This window comes from Antechinus flavipes, chromosome 4 (genome assembly GCF_016432865.1).
Source record: "Antechinus flavipes isolate AdamAnt ecotype Samford, QLD, Australia chromosome 4, AdamAnt_v2, whole genome shotgun sequence".
Lineage (NCBI taxonomy): Eukaryota > Metazoa > Chordata > Mammalia > Dasyuromorphia > Dasyuridae > Antechinus > Antechinus flavipes.
The window spans coordinates 171,765,005-171,786,462 of NC_067401.1; the positions used below are offsets into that span (position 1 = coordinate 171,765,005).

General features: G+C 35.0%; 1 protein-coding gene across 13 annotated transcripts in view; it reads right to left on the minus strand.

The window, feature by feature from the left end:
• The window catches only part of TNRC6C (trinucleotide repeat containing adaptor 6C), a 281,153-nt gene that overhangs the window by 237,449 nt on the left and 22,246 nt on the right, over nucleotides 1-21,458 (minus strand). The window contains exon 1 of one of the 13 annotated variants that reach the window (XM_051995506.1): nucleotides 4,164-4,274. The exons of the other annotated variants lie outside the window; for them this stretch is intronic. The gene's annotated coding sequence lies outside the window, so the exon portion shown is untranslated. Of the gene's footprint in view, nucleotides 1-4,163; nucleotides 4,275-21,458 lie in introns of those variants that run through there. 13 annotated transcript variants of the gene reach the window in all.

Below are 21,458 nucleotides of genomic sequence, written 5' to 3' on the forward strand. Positions count from 1 at the left end.
AGCAAGAACAAATTCATTTCATCTGTGGCCAACTCTTTTCTACATCCCAGCCCAATATGCCAATCCTTTAGAATCCATATTTAGTTTAAAATATGTATAAATTTGCTTTAAAATTTTCCCTTACTTATGTTGTCCAGACATATAAAAAACTGCCTTGAAGATTATGTAGAGTCAGGCCTGAGATTTACATCTTTTGCTTGGGCCTTCACCAGATTTTGAAAGTTCAACAAGAACTCACAGAAAGCTCCAAACTGATACTTTCCAATGTATAGGCCCAACTCATTTTAGGCAGGCCTGACCATTGTAAAGAAAAAACACTTTTCCCTGGTGTTTCTGTTGGCTTTCGTGACTGATTTACTACATTATTTTACCTCAGCAACACATGTTTTTGCCACTCTTGGCTTGGAAATCTTAATCTGATTCCTTTTCAAGTGACAAAGAGAAGGTAAAACTATGTTGTATTGGTTACTTTTGCTGTAAGAAATTTAAGAAACTTGAGAGCTGGAGTTTTGACTATATCTAATTTTTACCTTTCACACTAATTTTTAAAACTTTTCTATCCCATGATTATACTGTAATTTACTTAAAAATACAATAAAATATTCAGTATTCTGGAATTATCAATAAGTTTTTTAGTCAGCCATTCTTCTTCAATTTAAAAATAATGAAACTCTGTAACTTGTGTTTCCCTGTATTAAGACTTTATAAAACATAAATTTGTCAATCTGTAGTTTCCTTGCATATTAAATTTGCCACCCACAATCTCCAAGGAAACTCTTGCCAAGATTCTTTCCCATTAGAATCCAAAATGCAGGTGGCTGGTTCCATTACTTTAAGGTACACTTTCCAATACATCAGTGTGCCCTAAATAGAGCTGACACTCAAAGTTTTCCTTCAAAAATTTCAGATGGGATCTCATGACAAAACAAAAAAGCCTCACTATGCGAAGTGTAAATTTTTCCCTCCCCATGCCTAGGAAAAAAAGTTTCATTTTATTTTTTGCTTTTGTATTTTATCTCTTTACAATTGTATCCTACTACTCTTCCTACTTGCTTTTCTACACAGACTATACCAAAAGGATCCGAGCTAGCTGTCCTCAGTGTCCGGAGCAAACCTCCTCACTTTCTGGAATCCTTGAGTTTATTTCAAGACTTAAGTTTCAGCTTTCTACATGCAGCCTTTCCTAATTATTGCATGTGCCAGTAATCTAGTCCACCCTTCTGTAACTACTTCTTTTGTATTATGTATATACTTAGCTTTGCATATATTATCTTCCCATCAGAATAGAAGTTTCTTGGGGTAGAAGGATCTGAGTTTTTCACTCATGGGTTTGGCTTATTCTTTTCCCTAAAAGGTAATTAAGCCAACAGCAAGAGAGTTAATTGGACTCCAGCACTAAAAGGCTTAGGTCTTTAAAAACTCTTCCCAGTAAAAAGTCACTAAGGCAGTGCAGGCTAATTAATATTCAGTATACTGATATACAAGCATTACTGAATATCCTTTCTTTTCTATAGTTAAATGAATCTACTGCAGTAAGGTGTTGTAGTGGAGAAAGAGTTGGGCCTGAAGTCAGAAAGATATAAGCTCAAATTGGACCCCAAACCTCAAAATCTGGGTATGACTTTGAGCAAGTCATTTAATGCCTAAATTTCCTCATCTGCAAAATGCAGATAAGAAAAGCACTTACCTCCTACGATTATTGTGAGGATCAAGTAAGCAAATATCTGTAAAGTGCTTAGCAAGAATGCTTGGAACATAGAAGGTACTTAATAATTTTTTTTTAATCCTTCCCTTCTCCTTCATTTAGTTCTAATATTGGGCCTGAACAACTAGGGGGCTTGTCTGAGTCATACCCAAAGAGACTACACACTCCCAGAGGTCAAGAATTATTACATTTTTATTTTTGTATCCCCAATGACAGTTCCTACTAGCACTTAATAAAAGCATGTTGATTGATTGATATATTTATAGCAAAATGCTATAAAAGTGCACTTCGAATGTAGCTGGAAAAATATTAACAATCCCATCAAACTTCAAAAATACATGTATTACTGTGGTAAGTAACTAGGTAATGTTTCTATATCTATTTCTAATTTCTATTACAGATATATAGAGTTAACAGGCAGCTAGGAAGAACAGTGAATAGAATACCAGGCCTCAAGTCAGAAAGACTCATCTTCTTAAATTCAAATCTGGCCTTAGACACTTACTAGTTGTGTGACTTTGGGCAAGTCCCTTAACCCTGTTTGCTTCAGTTTCTTCATGTCTAAAATGATCTGGAGAAGGAAATAGCAAAGCACTCCCATATCTTTGCCAAGAAAATCTCAAATGGGGGTCATTAGGAGTTTGACATGACTGAACAACAACAAAAAGCTAATATTTATACAGTGTTTTGCAAATAACTTACATAGATTTATTTCATATTAACTTCACAGCCCTGGACAGTTGGTATTATTATTATTATTATTACTATAATGATAAGGCAGAGAAGTTATTTGCCATGGGCCATAAAGCTAATTTGTGGATGAGGCAATATTTGCTTCCTGACTATAAGTTCAGAATCTTATTCACTGTACCTGTTCATAATATACTTTCATTGGACAATTTATATAATGATCCCAATTGCCTCAGCAAAAAAAAAGAAAGAAAAGAAAATTTAGAAAGAAAGAAAATTAGAATTGTTGACATTTGGAGATCATTATATAAATTGTCCAATGAAAGTATATTATGAACCGGTACAGTGAATAAGATTCTGAACTTATAGTCAGGAAGCAAATATTGCCTCATCCACAAATTAGCTTTATGGCCCATGGCAAATAACTTCTCTGCCTTATCATTATAGTAATAATAATAATAATAATACCAACTTGCCCAGGGTCACACACTAAAAAGTGCTAAGTGTCTTGAGACCACATTTGAACTCAGGTCCTCCTGATTTCAGGGCCTGTGCTCAATCTATTTCATCACCTAGCTACTCCTCTACTAGCCTACTTTTTCATTGTGCAAAACAGTAAAAAAAAAAAAAAAAAAAAAAAAAAAAAAAAAGGATCTTTTTACTTTGTTCTTGCCTATGTAATGATCTATCTTGCATCTTACAATGAATAAACTTTAAATTGAATTTGAAAATTGATTTCAAATTTTAAAAACCATGCATCCCTTTTTTATGGTCACATGACCAGCATTACAGAAGACAATCATAAGGATTTTTAATGCAGTGATTTGGGCCGATAGGTTAAACATAATTAAAAATCAGCATAATGACTATGGCGAAGAAATCCCAATATACAATAAAGAGTAAAAGGGTTTTTTTGTTCAAACTTTAATTTGTATATAAAGTTATCTATTGGAATTTGAAAATTACAATATTTTCTTTCCTTATTTGTAAATAATAAATATGATTACTATGATTAACACTATAATAACAAGGAAACAATATCAGTCTCATGACTTGAATGAAAGCTCTTCCATTTCCAAAAACATACAATTTTTCTGGTATAGTTCATATTTTGCACATTTAGAAAATAAATATGTAGGAGTTCAGTAGAATAAAACAACATTTTGATACATAAAATTAAAAAGATTTTGAATAAAGAATATCAATATAATTTAAATTTAAATTTAAAAGAGAAGCTCGAAATTAGGGGGGAAACTTTGTAGCAAATTTCTCCAATAAAAGTCTTATTTCTAATATATAAAGAACTGAGTCATCAAACTTAAAAGAAAGACATTTCCCAACTGATAAATGGTCTAAGGACATAAACAGGCAACTTTCAAAGAAAAAATTCAAGCTATCAATAGACTTGAAAAACCATTCTGTTACTAATAAGAGAAATGCAAACTAAAAACACTCTGGGATCATCTCACACCTATCAGATCATCAAAATTGACAAAAAAGAGAAAATGGTAGAGAGACAATAAGAAAAAGGTATTTTAATATAACCAGTTGAACTGTAAACTGCCCTAACAATTCTAGAAGACAATTTGGAACTATGATCCCCAAACTATAAGCTGTGCATATATTTGGGTAGGAAATACTGCTATCATTACATCTATACCCCCCAGAGCTTTTGTTTCTTTGTCCTTAAACACACAAAAAAATTTTGTGCAGTGATAAAGATCTAAAAAGTGTGTTAGTTTTTCAGTTATAATGGTAGTTACATTACCTCCTTGCTTGAGCCTGGTGGAGATGAGAGCATCAGGCTGTCTCCACAAAATATGAGTGAAGGAGACATTACTGCACATATGCCATTATTCCATGAAGAAAGAAGGTAGCTCCCAACTTCTGTCCCAGGCCTTCCCTCAATTCCTAACAAGACACAGAAGCTTCCTCAGCCAAGTTATTCTCATATCAGAAAACTGCTTGGCCCTCTTTTATAAACAGACAGTTTTTGGTCCCAATTCCTGCCACTTGGCTTTTCAAACTAACGCTAACTTATGGTTAGCAAATTCTTACTTTCTGTTCCTCTAAAATTATGATTAATTATGATTAATGTGAATTATGATTCACAATTAAAATTTCTTTTTCTGAACTCTTATAGCCCTAAATTGTTTGGTCTTATCCCTCCCCAATCTCTAACTTCTCCTGTCTTCTATTGTGCCTCTTGGAATCCTCATTTTAAAAAAGTTTTCCTTTAACCCTAACCTTCCATCTTCTAGTGCTCACAGAAATTTGATTTTCTCTGGAAGACACACCATCCCTTGTTGAACTTGTACAATGCTAGATATTTCTTCTCTCATGAATTCCAACACACTAAGCCAGTCATCCAGCAGAAAAAAACATATTCATTCTTTGTATTCTCTCCCATATTGCCACTTTCAGGTATTTTCTCTACTGCTAGAGGGCAACAACTTATACTTTCTTTGTATTGCCCTGTACTTACATGCCCCCTAAGGAAAGTCTGCTTAGGATCAGGATGGGGTATCTTCCATTTGTGCTACCTCACAGATAGTCTACTAAGGTGAGAAGACCTCAGACTGGAACAATACTGCCTTGTACTTTTTATCCCCCTGAGGAAAGGCTGCTTAGGACTAGGTCAGGAATCTCCCACCTGCCCCAAAAGACCTCCACAAGAAGTCCTCCCCTTTCTATTGCCCCCTCATATGAAGCTGCTGCAAAGCAACTTGTTCATTCCATTCATTCCTGGGCATAGCATGTCCTTTGAGTAAAGACTGATAGGGGCCAGGGTCATGCTGCTTCTATCAGCCCCAAAGCAACCATTTCATCTGTGATAGTATAAAGTTACTTCCAACCCCTGCTGCTAGCCCAATCTCTCAACTAAGGATAGAGAGAGCCCCTAGTACAAAGAAGAGCAACCCTTCCTTTGACTTGAAGGCCTCCTATCTCCTGCTGTGCCTATTATTTAAGAGTTAACAGAATGGCATCTCTACTCAATGATTAAATTTCCCATACCTCATCATATCCTTCATATTCCATGACTCTGAACTCTTGTACATCATCCAAATCCCATGTCACACCCCACCCACCACCTAATCCCTTAATCTGCCTACCTCAAAGTTTTAAATTAATTTCATTTAGGCCTTCCACACTGCCTTCTGGAATACTTATTCCATAGATAAATTTCCCTTCACCTTAAATCTTTGCCTTTCCTACTCCATTTACTATCTCTTAATAAAACCTGGATACTCACTCACTTATTCTTCTTGGCTTATTTGTTGAGGTAGGGGAATTGGAATACTTTTTGATCTCCACTGTCATATCCAAGTTCTTCCCCTTCCTTCAACATTCTTTCTTTTGAGGTCCCATATTCTTCTGAAACATCACTAATGAAAATCTTAGTAGCTGGCATCTACAGACCCCCAGGTCACTCTACTTCCTTCCTCAATGAGTTCAATAACTATCTTACAATGTTCTTTTCCAAAATCCCTGCTCTCAAATTAAGAACTTCAACACACACACACACACACACACACACACACACACACACACACACACACACACACACACTGATTCTACTTCAAATGCCCTGACCTCTCAGTTCCGAAACCCACTCATCTCTCATGAGCTATACTTCTAGTCAACCTTAGCTATACCCAAATGATTGTCACAAATGATCTTATCATCACCCACAAATATACCATCTCTGTTTAAGAATTCTGAAATCCCATTAACTGACCACGTCTATTAGCTTTTCTCTCTCCTTCTGCTTTCCCTTAGGAAATCCTATATTTTGGCTGCACTGTGACTTCCAATCCCTAGACCCCTCAATTCTCTCCTGTGCATCTTCTTTGCATTAGCCACTCTCTTTTCTCCCAATCTTGAGTCCTTGATGAATCAATTCCACCCTACAATTCTCCTGTGCATCTTCTTTGCATTAGCCACTCTCTTTTCTCCCAATCTTGAGTCCTTGATGAATCAATTCCACCCTACAATTCTCCTGTGCATCTTCTTTGCATTAGCCACTCTCTTTTCTCCCAATCTTGAGTCTTTGATAAATCAATTCCACCCTACAATGTCTTATTTTGAATCCCTGATACCCCTTTATCATATTGCTTACTATGCCCACTAAGCCTTAGCTTTGTATCACTCCCATTATTTGTTGCCTTTACTCCCATATATAAAGCTACTAAACAAAGGTAGAGACCCACTTTGACTGGGTCTACTCCAAATTTATGTTACACAATCTTAACTGGGCGCTCATCATAGTTAGGCTACTTTATTTCAAACTTTTTTGCTGCCACACCCGAGTATGGAAGTCCCTCAAAGCTCTAACCTAAGCGTCCTTTCTACTACTATAGTTCAATTATCAATCTATACAGATGATTCCCAAGTCAATATATTCAATACCCAATTCTAATGTCTTTCCTGATCTACCATCACTTTCAACAGTCGCAGGGGTCCTCAAACTACAGCCCACAGGCCAGATGCGGCAGCTGATGGCAATTATCCCCCTTACCCAGGGCTATGAAGTTTCTTTATTTAAAGGTCCACAAAACAAAGTTTTTGTTTTTACTATAGTCTGGCCCTCCAAAATCTGAGGGACAGTGAACTGGCCCCCTATTTAAAAAGTTTGAGGACCCTTGGTCTTTTGGATATCTTTAGCTAGATATGCTATTAAGCACAATACATCCAAAACAGAACTTGTATTCCCTACTAAACCTATCCCACCAAACCTGCCTATTTCTATTTAAGGCAATCCTCTCAATCATTAAGATTTGTAGTTTCAGAGTACTTAACTCCTCATCCTCTCTATCTCGTATATTGAATTATTAGTTGCTAAAGTTTTTTTGTGAAATTCACCTATATACCATCTTCTCATCTCTAGGCCAATATTCTAAGTTCAGGTCTTTACTCATAGTTTCCTGTAGTACTATAAAAGTCTTCTATCTGGTTTTCTTGTTTGCAGTATTTTTGTTTTCCAATCTTTGTTTTTACACAGTTGCCAAGAGATCTGACCTTATTAATGTCGTGGTAAAAAAACAACTTTCCCTATGCCTCTAAAATAACATATAAAATACTTAACCTGTTACTTAAGAGACTTCACAATCAACTATCCTAGTCTTATTTCAGATTATGCCTTTTTATACTACCAAACAAGAGTTGGCTAAACTGAACTACTAGCTGCTCCTCCTATGCCAAACTTGACATACCTTTGTGCTTTTGTACAAGCCATTACCTAAAATTTAAGTGCCTAAAGTTAAAGAACTGCTAGGCCTATAAAAGATGGGGTAGTGTACCTACTTCATGTGGTCTGTTCAGTTTTAGGAAGTTTGGTCTCTAATGGGAGGGAAAATGAAAAAGGAAGGGACGCTTCTTCCATTCTTCAATTAACTGAATCTCCATTTCAGTGTTCCAGGGACAAACTTACATATAGCTTAAGTTCTGGCTCCTATCTACGATTTACCCAAGAAAGGGGTACAAAAAAAAGTATCCAATGTACAATATGAATCAGTTATGAGACAAGTTACTCATTCCTATAAATATATTAAAGATACAACTCATGGTACAATAATAAAATGGCCTTAGATACTGACTATGTGATTCTGGGCAAGTCCATTTAACCTTAGTTTGCCAAACATTGGAGACTACTCTAGTTTCTTTGCCAAGTATACCCCATGGAGAATGGCATGCTATGTGGTTTACAAAGGGTTACAAAGAGTCAGACATGACTGAATGGAACAACTATTAATTCTCTTGTCACTGGATGTAGAAGCTTCCCTGGCTAACCGCCAGTTTTTAAAAAGATGGGATCCAGGACTTTCTGACCTTTTATCTCACAAGGCTGCCTCTATGCCTAAGAACACCCAACCCAGGAATAATGTCTGACCTTCTACTTGGTATAGAAAATACAAAGCAGAAAAGGTAGCAAGAAATCCATGTTCTAGTGGGAGTAGGGGCTGGATGGTGAAAGGGAAATACTTACTATTCATTTCCCTATCCACTTCATGTGGAGCCTAGAGACAGAATACACAATTCACCACAAAGGAAAACAGATAAGGACCTAAACTAGAGTAAAGTTATAAACTGGAAGGAAGAGAATGTATATGACAAATACAAAGATAGAAATAATAAGATTGGTAACAAAGTGGATATATGGTGTAATTGAGAATGCAAGGATGACAACAAGATCAAAAGCCTGAGTGACTTGGAAGATGGTGACACTTTGGATAATAATTGTAAAGTTTAAAACAGAGGAAAAGCTTCACCGTAATATCACTGCATTTTATTTCTACATTAACAACCATTATTTCTATGGCATTTGCAAATATCCTATTATGTTGCTTTTGGTCTTTGGTAGATGTTTTTTAAAGGTCAAAAATTTTTTTAATTTACACACACACACACACACACACACACACACACACACACACACACACACATCTAAATAAATTACCAGCTAAACTTTCTATCACAAAGTAGCCATCACACTATTCTTGTCTATTCTGAGAAATAAGTTCAACTGAGTTAATAGCAGTTCATATTCACTTTAAAGAATTACAAAGCACTTTTCTCTAACAACAGTGCAATGAGGTAAAAATAAGTTAGTTTTATGGTACACAGATTATATTATACTGAGTTTGTTTTTAATACTTCAGTAACTAAATAACTTTAGATTAAGTTCAGCACCAACAACTTCATATTCTCATATCTAATTCTGCTTTACAGTAAATATAGATACAGTCATCAACCTAAAAATGGACTGTAGAGATACATTGCAAACTTTTTCTATACAACAGAAAAGCAAGGACATGCATTCTCCGTTATTATTTGATACAGTTCTAGAAATGCTAGCAAAATCATAATATAAGAGAAAAATTAAAAACATACAAACAGGCAAAGAGATGGAACAATCTCTATGTGACAATTTATCTAGAAAACCCTAAAGTGTCAGCAAAGAAATATAAACTCGGAAAATTAATAGCTTCAACAAAGCTATAGACTACAAAATTCTCAAAAATCAACAGCTTTTGAGTACAATGAAAAGAAAATGCAATAAAAAAAATAAAAGGGAAATTCCTCTCAAAATAACCATAAAATAAATAAAACTTTTGAGGGTCAATCTATCAAAATTCACAAAATACTTGTATAAATTAAATTACAAAGTGCTTCTTAAAGAAACAATGAAAAATTTGACTCTTCAGCATTCATGTCAGCCATACCAATTTCATAAATATAACAATACCACCAAAGGTAATTTTTAGTTGAAATGCTTTACTAAACTATCAAAAATAACTCGGTGAAATACTGACAAAATTCATTTATTAGAAACAAAAGATCTAGGATATCAAGGGAAATAACGAGAAAAGGAGAGGGTAAAAAAGGAATAGCACTTTTAGTACTCAAACTATATTAAAAGAAAAATTAAAAATACCATTTTTGGTATTACTCAAAAAATAAATAAATCAATGAAATAAACAAGACAAGGGAAAATCAGTATCTGACAGATCTGAAAATAAAAATTATTTGGGAAAGAACTTTATATTTAAAAAAAAAAGACTACTGGAAAGGATGGTAAACAATATGGCATAAATTAGTCTTAAATCAATATCTTTTACCACATTTCACAATAAATTCATAGTCGATATGTGGACTTCATATTAAGGAAAAATGCCATTAAGAAAACTAGAAGGGAAGGGATACTGGAAAAATTTCTGGTGATGTAAAAAACAAAAGATATCAATAAACATAATTTTTAAAAAGAATAGGTTGTGTTCCAAAAAATGCTTATACCATTAATTATATGATTCAAAGCATACATCTGGAGACAAAAGATGTGACTCTGAATCCCCCTTCTACTACTTACTATACCAATATGATCTTAAATCCCACAAAAACATTAGGCTCATAAGTAATCTACAAAAAAGTTTTTTAAATCAATAATGCTGCTGAATTCTAGTACTAATAGTATAATTTCCCTCTTCCTTCAGTGTAATGGGCTGAGGCTGGAGTTGATGCACTGAGGTCCCAAGCACATGAGGCTAAATAGTAATTGGACCATACTCTATTAATATATATGCTTGGAGAAAGAATGGCCCTCGCCCACTCTTTGTGCAAATCCTGATATGTTGTATAGGAAATGACGTTTTTGGTGGGTGGAGGCAAGGGAGTAGAAAGGGAAGCAGAAGGAGAGACTGCTGGCTGGCATCTTGACACAGCTGCTTGCATTGCCATTCCCATGGCCCTTCATCTCCAATCCCCCTCTGCTAGCTGGCTTCCTGTCGCAGCTGCCCATATTGCTATCACGATCTTTCTTGCCCATAATGCTATTGCAATTCTTTTTCACCTCTTCACTTCAATAAAAATTTAAGATTTTTCTCTTAACCTGAATTCCTGACTACGGCTGATTTTAAATATGTGGTCATCACACTTCAGTAAGTCTATTTCAATCTCCTCATTCTGATAAGAAAATTACTTTCTATTACCTCCAAGCAAAGAGAAAAGATGTTTACCCCCATCCTCACCTTTACCCTACTAAAAATATTGGACCTTAAAAGCAACACAAACTTTTGCTTTGGTGGCAGTTAAGCCATACTATAGTTGGGAAAAGAGACATCACTACTATTACTTTAACAAAAAAGATTCCTATAAAACCTTCACTTCCCAACAAACCTTAATTATTACAACATAATAGAATTCCATTCTATAAACTTAAATAGATTTTCTCTAAACAGAGAATATTTACAAAATATTAGTTTATAGTCACATTTATATTTCCTTAAAATGATAAAAATTTCAACCCATTCATGATTTCTCAGCTTTTGTTAACTGTGTGGAGTAATTATCATTAACCTGTTTATGATTTCTATTTAATCCCTTTTAATCATCAAGTCCTGAAGTCCAGTCCTATTCTGGCCTCATTCCTCTAACTTCAATTTTGATCCTATATAGTCATCCATCCAAAGGAAACAAACTCCATCCTCATCACTCTGATCTTCTGTTGGTCTAGGCTTATTCCTAACCGTAGGTAACAATCCAACCACCTGACTTTTTCTTTTTCTTTTCTTTTTAAAAAAATTATAACTTTTTATTGACAGAACCCATGCCTGGGTAATTTTTTACAACATTATCCCTTGCACTCACTACTGTTCTGACTTTTCCCCTCCCTCCCCCAGATGGCAAGCAGTCCTATATATGTTAAATATGTCACAGTATATCCTAGGTACAATATAGTGTGTGCAGAACCGAACAGTTCTCTTGTTGCACAGGAAGAATTGGATTCAGAAGGTAAAAATAACCCGGGAAGGAAAACAACAATACAAGTAGTTTACATTCATTTCCCAGTGTTCTTTCTTTGGGTATAACTGCTTTTCTCCATCATTGATCACTTGAAACTGAGTTAGATCTTCTCTTTGTCAAAGAAATCCACTTCTATCAGAATACATCCTCATACAGTATCGTTGTTGAGGTATATAATGATCTCCTGGTTCTGCTCATTTCAGTTAGCATCAGTTCATGTAAGTCTCTCCAAGCCTCTCTGGATTCCTCCTGCTGGTCATTTCTTATAGAACAATAATATTGAATAATATTTATATACCACAATTTACCCAACCATTCTGCAATTAATAGGCATCCATTAATTTTCCAGTTTCTAGCCACTACAAACAGGGCTGCCACAAACATTTTGACACATACAAGTCCCTTTCCCTTCTTTAGTAGTAGCACTCCCAGTAGTAGCACTGCTGGATCAAAGGATATGCACAGTTTGATAACTTTTGGGGCATAATTCCAAATTGCTCTCCAAAACAGTAGGATTCATTCACAACTCCACCAACAATGTATCAAATGTCCCAGTTTTCCTACAACCCCTCCAACATTCAACATTATTTTTTCCTGTCATCTTAGCCAATCTGACAGGTGTGCAGTGGTACCTTAGAGTTGTCTTAATTTGCATTTCTCTGATCAATAGTGATGTGGAACATACTTTCATATGAGTGGAAATAGTTTCAATTTTATCATCTGAAAATTGTTCATATCCTTTGACCATTTATCAATTGGAGAATGGCTTGATTTCTTATAAATCAGAGTCAATTGTCTATATATTTTGGAAATGAGGCCTTTATCAGAACCTTTAACTGTGAAAATGTTTTCCCAGTTTGTTGCTTCCCTTCTAATCTTAGTTTTGTTTGCACAAAGGCTTTTTAATTTGATATAATCAAAATTTTCTATTTTGTGATCAATAATGATCTCTAGTTCATCTTTGGTCACAAATTGCTTCCTACTCCACAAGTCTGAGAGGTGAACTATCTTATATTCCTCTAATTTATTTATAATCTCATTCTTTATGACTAAATCAAGGACCCATTTTGATTTTATCTTGGTGTATGGTGTTAAGTGTGGGTCCATGCCTAATTTCTGCCATACTAATTTCCAGTTTTCCCAGCAGTTTTTGTCAAATAATGAATTCTTATTCCAAAAGTTAGGAACTTTGGGTTTGTCAAACACTAGATTGCTATAGTTGACTATTTTGTCTTGTGAACCTAATCTATTCCACTGATCAACTAATTTATTTGCTAGCCAATACCAAATGGTTTTGGTGACTGCTGCTTTATAATATAGTTTTAGATCAGGTACAGCTAAGCCACCTTCATTTGATTTTTTTTTTCATTAATTCCCTTGAGATTCTTGACCTTTTATTATTCCATATGATTTTTGTTATTTTTTCTAGGTCATTAAAATATTTTCTTGGGAGTCTGATTGGTATAGCACTAAATAAATAGATTAGTTTAGGGAATATTGTCATCTTTATTATATTCCCTCAGCCTATCCAAGTGCACTTAATAAGTTTTTCCAATTATTTAAATCTGACTTTATTTGTGTGGAAAGTGTTTTATAATTTTGCTCATATGATTCCTGACTTTCCTTTGGTAGATAGAACCCCAAATATTTTATGCTATCAACAATTATTTTGAATGGTATTTCTCTTTGTATCTCTTGCTATTGGATTTTGTTGGTGATGTATAAAAATGCTGAGGATTTATGGGGATTTATTTTGTATTCTGCAACTCTGCTAAAGTTATGAATTATTTCTAATAGTTTTTTTAGTAGAATCTCTGGGGTTCTCTAAGGATATCACCATATCATCTGCAAAGAGTGATAGTTTGATTTCCTCATTATCTACTCTAATTCCTTTAATCTCTTTCTCGACTTTTATTGCTGAGGCTAGTGTTTCTAATACAATTCTGAATAATAATGGTGATAGTAGGCAACCTTGTTGCACTCTTGTTCTTCCTGGGAAAGGTTCCAGTTTTTCCTCATTGCAAATGATGCTTACTGACGGTTTTAGATATATGCTCCTGACTATTTTAAGGCAAAGTCCATTTATTCCTATGCTCTCAAGTGTTTTTATTAGGAATGGAGGTTGGATTTTATCAAATGCTTTTTTTGCATCTATTGAGATATTCACATGGTTTTTGTGAATTTGGTTATTGATATAGTCAATTATGTTGATAGTTTTCCTAACATTGAACCAACCCTGTATTCCTGTATAATCCTACTTGGTCATGGTGTATTATCCTGAGGATGATTTTCTGTAATCTTTTTGCTAATATTTTATTTAAGATTTTAGCATCAATATTCATTAGGGAGATAGGTCTATAATTTTCTTTCTCTGTTTTCAACCTACCTGGTTTAGGGATCAGTACCATAAAAGGAATTTGGTAGGATTTCTTCAATCCCTATTTTAAAAAATAGTTTATATAGCATTGGAGTTAATTCTTCTTTAAATGTTCGGTAGAATTCACATGTAAATCCATCTGGTCCTGGGGATTTTTTCTTAGGGAGTTGGTTAATAGCTTGTTCTATTTCTTTTTCTAAAATGGGACTATTTAGTCTATTTACTTCTTCCTCTGTTAATCTGGGCAAGCTATATTTTTATAGGTATTCCTCCATTTCACTTAGGTTATCAAATGTATTGGCATAAAGTTGAGCAAATGCTCTAGTTTCCTTTTTCATCTGTGGATAGTTCTCCCTTTTCATTTTTAGGACTAACAATTTGATTTTCCTCTCTCCTTTTATTTAATGAGATTCACTAAGGCTTTGTCTATTTTGTTGGTTTTTTCATAGAACCAACTCTAAGTTTTATTAATTAATTCAATAGTTTTTTTACTTTCAATTTTATTGATCTCTCCTTTTATTTTTACAATTTCAAGTTTAGTGTTCGACTGGGGGTTTTTAATTTGTTCCTTTTCTAGCATTTTTAGTTGCAAGCCCAATTCATTGACCTTTGCTTTCTCTATTTTATGCAAGTAGGCCTCTAGGGACATGAAATTTCCCCTTATTTCTGCTTTGGCTGCATCCTACACATTTTGGTATGACGTCTCATTATTGTCATTTTCTTGGGTGAAATTATTAATTATGTCTATGATTTGCTGTTTCACCCAATCATTCTTTTTTTTTTTTAAATAACTTTTTATTTACAAGTTATATGCACGAGTAATTTTACAGCATTGACAGTTGCGAAAGCTTTTGTTCCAATTTTTCCCCTCTTTCCCCTTACCCCCCCAAGATGGCAAGATGACCAATACATGTTAAATATATTAAAGTATAAATTAAATACAAATTAAGTATACATGAACAAACTGTTGGTTTTGCTGTACAAAAAGAATCGGACTCTGAAATATTGTACAATTAGCTTATGAAGGAAAATTCAAAATGCAGGCAGGCAAAAATATAGGGATTGGGAATTCAATGTAATGGTTCCTTTCGCTGGGCATAGCTGGTTCAGTTCATTACTGCTCCATTGGAACTGATTTGGTTCATCTCATTGCTGAAGATGGCCAGGTCTATCAGAATTGATCATTATATAGTATTGTTCTTGAAGTATATAATGATCTCCTGGCCCTGCTCGTTTCACTCAGCATCAGTTCGTGTAAGTCTCTCCAGGCCTTTCTGAAATCATCCTGTTCGTCATTTCTTACAGAACAATAATATTCCATAATATTCATACACCACAATTTATTCAGCCATTCTCCAATTGATGGGCATCTACTCAGTTTCCAGTTTCTGGCCACTACAAAGAGGGCTGCCACAAACATTTGTGCACATACAGATCCCTTTCTTTCTTTATCATCTCTTTGGAATATAAGCCCAGTAGTAACACTGCTGGATCAAAGGATATGCACACTTTGATAACTTTTTGAGCATAGTTCCAAATTGCTTTCCAGAATGGTTGGATGTATTCACAATTCCACTAAATGTATTAATGTCCCTGTTTTCCCACATCCCCTCCAACATTCCACATTATCTTTCCCTGTCATTCTAGCCAGTCTGACAGGTGTGTAGTGGTATCTCAGAGTTGTCTTAATTTGCGTTTCTCTTAGATTAATAATGACTTGGAGCATCTTTTCATATGGCTAGAAATAGTTTAAATTTCTTCATCTGAGAATTGTCTGTTCACATCCTTTGACCATTTATCAATTGAAGAATGGCTTGCCAATCATTCTTTAGTATGAGATTATTTAGTTTTCCAATTATTTTTTGGTCTATTTTCCTCTGGCTTTTTATTGAATGTAATTTTCACTGCATTGTGATCTGAAAAGGATGCATTTACTATTTTTTCTGCCTTACTGCATTTGAGTTTGAGGTTTTTATGTCCTAATATACGGTCAATTTTTGTATAGATTCCATAAACCGCTGAGAAGAAAGTATACTCCTTTCTGTATCCATTTTTAGTTTTCTCCACAGATCTATCATATCTAATTTTTCTAGTATTCTATTTACCTCTTTGACTTCTTTCTTATTTATTTTGTGGTTTGATTTATCTCATTCTGAGAGTGCGAGGTTCTCCCACTCCCACTATTCATAAGATCTCCCACTATTATAGTTTTGCTGTCTATTTCTTCTTGCAGCTCTCTTAATTTCTCTTTTAAGAATTTAGATGCTACACCACTTGGTGCATATATGTTTAATATTGATATTGCTTCATTATCTATGCTACCCTTAAGATATAGTGCCCTTCCTTATCTCTTTTAATTAGATCAATTTTTCCTTTTGCTTCATCTGAGATCCGGATGGCTACATCTGCTTTTTTGACTTCACTTGAAGCACAGTAGATTCTACTCCAACCTTTTACCTTTACTGTGTATGTATCTCCCTTCTTCAGGTGTGTTTCCTGGAAACAACATATTGTAGGATTCTGGCTTTTAATCCATTCTGCTAACCACTTCCTCTTTATGGGGTAGTTTACCCCATTCACATTTATGGTTAAAATTGCCAATTCTGTATTACTTGCCATCTTGTTAATCCCTATTTATGCTTTTCTCCCTTATTTCCCCTTACTCCCTTACCCAGTATTAAACTTATGAGCACCAATTGCTTCTCACAGCCCTCCCTTTTTAATATCCCTCCCCCCACTTTAGAGTTCCTCCCCCATCTTCCTCCTTTTCCTCATAATTTCTGTATTCCCTTTCTCTTAGCTTATTCCTTCCCATTTCCCTTTCCACTTTTCAATGAGGTGGGAGAAGTTTCACCATAAATTGAATATGTCTAAAATTTTTCTCTTTAAGCCAATTCTGATGGCAGTTTAAGATACACACTATGTTCATCCCCCTCCATTCTTTCTCTCAGATATAATAGGTTTCCTTTGCCTCTTCATGAGATGTAGTACTTGCTCTTTACCCTTTTCCGGGTACAATTTCCTTTCCACCTCTAATTTCTAGAACAAGATATATATGCATTCTTTATATAGCTTTATAGCAGAAATATAGTTCCCAAGATTTCTTTTTACCTTTTTAGGTTTCTCTTGAATTCTTTATTTGTAGATCAAACTTTTTGTTAAGTTCTGGTTTTTTCATCAAAAATAGGTGAAATTTGCTTTTTCGTTGAATGAATATCTTCTTCCCTGGAAAAAGATGCTCATTTTGGCTGAATAAGTTATTTTTGGTTGCATACCAAGTTCCTTTGCCTTTCGGAATATCATATTCCAAGCCCTTTGATCCTTTAATGTGGACACTGCTAGGTCTTGAGTAATCCTTATTGTGGCTCCTCTATATTTGAATTGATTTTTTTTCTAGCAGCTTGAAGTATTTTTTCCTTCATCTGATAGTTCTGGACTTTGGCTACTATATTTCTTGGTGTTTTGATTTTAGGGTCCCTTTTGGTAGGTGATCGATGAATTCTTTCAATTTCTATTTTACCCTCTGTTTAACTTCTGGGCAACTGTTCTCTTTGATAATTTCCTGGAAAATAGTGTCCAGGCTCTTTTTTTCATCATATTTTTCAGGGAGTCCAATAATTCTCAGATTGTCTCTCCTAGATCTATTTTCCAGGTCTGCTGTTTTCCCAAGAAGGTATTTGACATTTTTTTCCCATTGTTTCATTTTTTGGTTTTGCTTGACTGCTTCTTAGTGTCTCCTCAAGTTATTCAATTCCATTTGTTTGATTCTGATTTTCATGAAGTATTTTCTTCACTCACTTTTTAAATATCTTTTTCTAATTGTCCAATTGAGTTTTTAAGTGAATTGTTTTTTTCTGTGGAATTTTTTTCTATTTTGCCCATTTTATTTTTTTGAGAGCTATTTTCTTTTTCCAGTTCACTAATTCTGTTTTTCAAGGATTTGATTTCTTTATCCACTCTATCTTTAAATGAGTGGGATGACTTCTCCAGACTCTTTTGCCAAGCTTCCCTTTCCTTTTCCCATTTTTCTTCTAGCTTTCTTGTGAAAGCTTTTTAAATTTCTTCTATGAGATTCATCTGTGTTGAGGACCCTATTATATCCTCCTTTGGGGATTTCTGGAGACACTCTGTTTTTAATCTCCTCAGGATTTAAAGTCTTCTCTCTATCCATATAGAAGCTATCAATGGTTAAGGTCCGTTTAAATTTTTTGCTCATTTTGTCAAAGAATCAAAGAAGACAAACTAACAAAAACAAAACAAAAAAATGCAATCTGCTTTTTTTTTTGGGGGGGAGGGGTTGGATGGTGTTACCAAGCTTCCTCTACAGACTGCGGGGGGGGGGGGGGGGGGGGAAGAGGAGAAGGCGCAGAAGTGAGGCACTAGCAGGACAGCAATGGCTGCTGCGCTGTGTCTGTGCTCTGAGACTCTGAGAGGGTGCTGAGACACTGTGGGTGGGTGTAGCCAGGTCCTGAGCTAGCTTTTTGGGGTTATAGTCTTCATCCCCTGTGTTTTTAGCTTCTCTGCTTTTCTAATGGCTTGCTGTCAGGGCAAAGTATCCAATACTATAGTAAAGTTCTCCCTGCAGAGATGGCTGAGATCCCTCCCGCTCCCCCCCCCCCCCACTCACCCCCTTCGGGCTGCTCAGCTGTGAGCTGCCTACCCTCAGCCTGTGCCCGATCTAAAACTGTCCCTGCCCTCGAGCAAAAACAGACCTTTTCTGGCGAATTTCAAGGATGTCTTCTCTTGGTAATTATTTGTGGATTTTTTTTTTTTCAGTCAAGCACCAATTCTGAGGTTTGTCATGAATTAAATTCTGAGAGAAAACACAGAGCTTATGTAGATGTGTGCCTCCTCTCCGCCATCTTGGCCGGAAGTCCCCATTTGACTTTTTTGATCTTAATACTGTGACAAATATTGCAAGAAATATTCAGAAAAGAGTGCTGACACAGTCCACTACAAATCTATATTATCCAACTTCCCCTGGGATTCCTTTTATTCATTTGCCATTTACTATTTGTGTGATTTTGGGCAAGGTGCTTATTAAAATAAGTTCTTTGAACCTCAGCTTCCCTATCTGTAAAATGAAGGGACAAGACTAAGTGACTTCTAACATTCCTTTCAGAACCAAATCTATCATCTCATAATTATCTCTTATTAACTTCTTAACACACTCTCCCCTCAAAGACTGTTCTAAAATTCCTTCATCAATTTCTCAATTATATCTACAGATAACCTATCCTAATCTTTACCAATACTGAGGCATAATAATCTCTTTAGGCCTCAGATTTCTTTGTAAAATATAGGATTTGATGACCTTGGAGATAGAATGCTGGTTTTGGGGTCAGGAAAACCAGAGTTCAAATCTAATCTCATTCACCAGTTGTGTGACTCTAGAAAAGAATTTAATTTGTTTGCTTCAGTTTCCTCAACTATAAAATGAAGACAATAATAATGCCTACTTCCCAACATTATTTTGAGGACAAAATAATATTTGTAAAACACTTACCAAAGTGCTAAACAACATTAATGTGCCTGGAACTTAATGTTTATTTCCCTTCTCTTCCCCAACCTCTCTCTCACCTTAAATATTTCCCTTTATGCTGACTCTTTAGTTCTAGTGCCTCTGGCACCGCAAACTTCTGCTTCCCCCACCCCAACCTCCAACTTCTATCTCCCATTCTCTTAATTCCCAGAGAAAGACTACACTGGCTATGTCTACTTTTTCAATCTCAACTTACTCAATTACCTCAACCATTACATTCCCACCAATGGTAAATTCCATGAAAACTTCTATTTATTTATTTATTTATTTTACTAGTGGGTGGTTCTTCCTTCTAATACCCTTCTCTATATTCTCAACCTTTCAAAGTATAAAAAAATTTTAAAAGCTCTCCAAGGTCATCAAATCCTATATTTTACAGAGAAATCTGAGGCCTAAAGAGATTATTAGATATAGTCAAAGATAATAAGTGACAGAGTCTGGATTTAAATCCAGGCCCTTGGCCTCCATATCCAACAATCTTTTCATTATGGTATAGCTAGTGGCACAGTGAATAGAGAGCTAGGATCTTTAGCCAGAAAGACTTGAGTTCTAGATACTTACTATCTATATGACCCTGAATAAGTCACTTAACTTCTGTTTGCCTCAGTGTATTTAACTGTAAAATGGAGAAAATAAATGGCATCTACTGTGCAGAACTTGCAGAGATCAAATAAGATATTTGTAAAAAACGCTAAATACAGTTACCTAGCACTAAGAAGGTGCTTTTGTTTAGTCACTTTTCAATTGTGTTTTTGTGACTCCATTTGGAATTTTCCTGGTAGATACTTCTCTAGCTAAATTTACAGATAAGGAAACTGAAAAAAACATCCTTAAATGATTTGCCCATGGTCACACAGCTAGTGAGTGAGGCCAAATTTAAACCCAGGAAAATGAATCCTTCTGATTCCAGGCCTGGCAATCTATCCTCTGTATCACCTAGCTGCCCTTATAAAAGGTGCTATATAATATTTATTCCCTTTCTCTTTCCACCACCACTTCGTCTTTAATTCCAAATCCACAATTCTCTACAATTATACAATGGCATATTCCCCAAAGAGATCTCATCCAATATTATGGCTTCAGCTCACAATTTTATGCAGATGACTCAATATCACCAGCCCAAGCTCTCTCAAGTCAAATTTCCAATTCTTTGGATATCACCTGTATGTTCAGACAGTACCTTAAATGTACTATATCCAGAACTGATTTCATCATTTACTTCTTCCATTTAAACAATAACACAAACAAAACATTCTAACAGTTATGGGTAGTTTCTGCCTTGACTTGTAACCTCAAAGACATCTTTGATAGATTTTACTTTCAATGAATTGCCACATTCTATTTAGTATAAAACTGCAATTGTCCTCTCTTTACTTCCATCCTTTTCTCTCCCAGCTCAGGGGTTTGGACTCTTGTTGCTTTTCTTGCTTTTACTATCATAAAAGTTTACATAATTTCCCTGCCATCAATCTCTCATTTCTCGAATTCATCTTTTACACTGCTGCCAAAAGTCATCTTCCTAATGTGAAGGTATTATGAATGGCTCCAAATTACCTACAATATAAAAATGCAAACGCCTTAGCTGTTGCTGGAGGCCTTCCACAATCTGACTCCAAATCTATCTTTCAATTTCTACTAATTGTTCTCCGATCTTATCTTGCCTTTTCTTTTTAAAGATTTTTTTATTATTATTAACTTACCAACAAGCATTCTAATATACAAATAACAAGAGAGTTCTATAAGAAACTAAACTTTTTATACTGTTCATTTAAAAAAAATATTAGTATAGAAGTATAATTTAATAAAACAGTAACAAAATGCTATCTTTTCCTGATCTACTTATT